This window comes from Etheostoma cragini, chromosome 3 (assembly GCF_013103735.1).
Source record: "Etheostoma cragini isolate CJK2018 chromosome 3, CSU_Ecrag_1.0, whole genome shotgun sequence".
Taxonomy (NCBI): domain Eukaryota; kingdom Metazoa; phylum Chordata; class Actinopteri; order Perciformes; family Percidae; genus Etheostoma; species Etheostoma cragini.
In genome coordinates this window covers 3,854,883-3,857,410 of record NC_048409.1, presented here as the reverse complement: position 1 = coordinate 3,857,410, position 2,528 = coordinate 3,854,883, and the positions used below count along the sequence as shown (strand labels likewise).

Sequence of the window (2,528 nt, the reverse complement as noted above, 5' to 3'; positions counted from 1 at the left end):
ACACACACACACACACACACACACCTGCTCACCAGGCTCACTCAGCTACACAAGAGACTTTTACTGAACCTGCAATGGCAGAACTGCCTCAATCACACACATGTGATTGAGGCAGAAATGACCGTTGCAGCTACACTTAAAAGCATTGTAAGATTTCTGTGGCTGTTGATATTAAAAAGTTGTCCTGTCATAATGCTAATTTGGTGAAACACACACAAAAAGGAGAAGAGCTACGATTTGTCTTAGTGTATTGATTTGTGTTTGATTAGTGTCTTTGATGGTTGTTACAATAAGTTGTTGAAATAAAAGGGATAACAATTTCAAGGTAAGACCTTACGCTTTCAGTTAATGTAGGAATATTATGACTCTTGAAAGATGTTTTTACGATGAATAATTCACACAAGAGTAAAAAAGTGTGACAACCAACGCCGTGTCTCCTACAGAAGTGAGACGCCTCACAAGCTGTCCACTCAAGTGCTAGAAAAATTCTGAGATAGACCCACTACTTTAGCAAAGGCATACTGTACCTAGCAAAAATGTAATTACATTTTATTTATAATGGCCAATCACAACAGACGTTCTCAGAACACTTTTCAGATAAAGTTGTTCGAGACCACACTCTATAATTTACAAAGACCCAACAATTCCCCCCATGATGCATTTGGTGCAAAAGAGAAGAGGCACGGACCATTTCAGTTGGTGACTTAATGCTTGTTTGTTGCAATAAAAAAAAAAAAAAAAATCACAGGCCGAAACTTAAAAAGATCGGGGGGAAGCATAATGACTTATAGTGTCATGGATGCATCTGGTGCAGATTTTGCTGCCATGGTTACAGATGTTGAACACCCTGACGACTGTGGCGATGAATATAAAGTTGCACACCTTGGGCCATAAAGTTAATCATCAAAGTTTTTTTTTTTTAGATTTACTTCTAATACTTAAGTACATACAGCATAATATCAGAAAATTACTTTTGGTACTTAAACATAGCACAGTAAATATCAGATACTTTAAGAGTTTAACTCAAGTGATATTCTAAAATGAGACTTTAATTTTTACTGAAGACCTTTTCTGGTAAGAAATGTGTACTTTTAGTACTGTATACAAGACTGATACTTACATACTTTTACTTAAGTGACATTTTCAGTGCACGACTTTCACAGTGTGGTATTAGTACTTTTACTTATGTAAAGGATCTGAATACTTCCTTCACTACTGCAGATGAGACGTGCTGGACACAGAGAGGAAAGTAAGGGACCTCACGTTAATTCTACGCCCCGCAGCTTTAATGCAACGTTTAAGAAATAATGAGACATGCATACAGTACATGTGTTGACAATATAATTACAAGCACTATAACATGGGTAGTTTGTGAAGTTTAATGTTAAACTGCATGACTTTTTGTTATTTTTTTCCACACATCAGATACATTGTTAATATTTACATCAAACAGAACTCAAATAATAAAAATAAAAAAAAAAACAGGTTACATTGTTTCACGTCATTTCATTATTTCGGCAACAAAGAGACCTCCTAACCCCTAATAATTATTCAGCTATTATCCTTTCACAAATATACAATAAATGTCAAAAGAAATGTGCTGTGGGTCTATATATATACTGTATGTATATGATTAAAAAAATAAATGTGACGGTCGTACAAAACACAAGGTGAAAACAAACATGGCGATAACCTTCAGGACATTCAAAATAATGAAATGTGTGAGAATTTGACAGTGACAAATGAATATGTAAATGCTAGTGTCAAGAAGCAGCACTTACACATAATACGAATGATAAGAAGAATAAGAATAGTAATAATAATAATGAAAAAAGGAAAAGGAAGGAGCTCATGAATAGTAAAGGTGTCACAAAAAGACAAAGTGGTGTTTCAGTGGTTTTTCACACAGCAGTTACAGCAATATCGAACTCTGTTAGCGGTTTGAACCCAAACCGCCGCTTAAACTAAACGCTAGCACACATATCGAGCCGATGCAAGACAACAAGGTGAGCACGGGAGAAAGTCTCACACGTTTTACTCTATCGCATTAACCCACCATCGAGAGTAAACACTAAATCACCTTCAACACCTTCAAGGGTTTGTATTTTCACATTGAGCACTAACACAAGTATTTTTTATTTTTTTTCTCCAAACATACATTAATCCGACATGTCATAAAATGTGAACTTTCAATTGACGCTGTGTCTAGAGGGCTTGTGTGTAGGAGGCAGTATCCTGAAAAGTTGGCTCGTCAAGGACATTAGCTTATGTATGGTTTGAAATGATAGTCATAGTGTAAAACGGACTCTGGAAATAAGTGGAGCGCTATCGCGTATATAACTAAGCATTCTATAAAAAAATACAGTAGCAAGCTTATTTCTCTTCAGTGTTTCTTAGGCTGATTTGAAACTATTTACGCTCTATTAGTAGAAATCATATATAAAAAAAATACTGATTTAAATATGTTAAATGTGTGGGCTGTCCTATGAAAAAGATGTCCCTTTTTTGTGTATGAGTAGAACTATTTG

At 35.3% G+C, this 2,528-nt stretch overlaps 1 protein-coding gene across 4 annotated transcripts in view; it reads right to left on the bottom strand.

Moving 5' to 3' along the window:
• nectin1b (nectin cell adhesion molecule 1b) overlaps positions 1-2,528 on the bottom strand; it is a 190,257-nt gene that overhangs the window by 1,089 nt on the left and 186,640 nt on the right. For 3 of the 4 annotated variants that reach the window (XM_034866636.1, XM_034866633.1, XM_034866634.1), the window contains one exon: positions 1,898-2,528. This exon is cut by the window's right edge and continues 1,455 nt beyond it. The gene's annotated coding sequence lies outside the window, so the exon portion shown is untranslated. Of the gene's footprint in view, positions 1-614; positions 619-1,897 lie in introns of those variants that run through there. The other variant, XR_004655939.1, reaches the window with a different exon arrangement.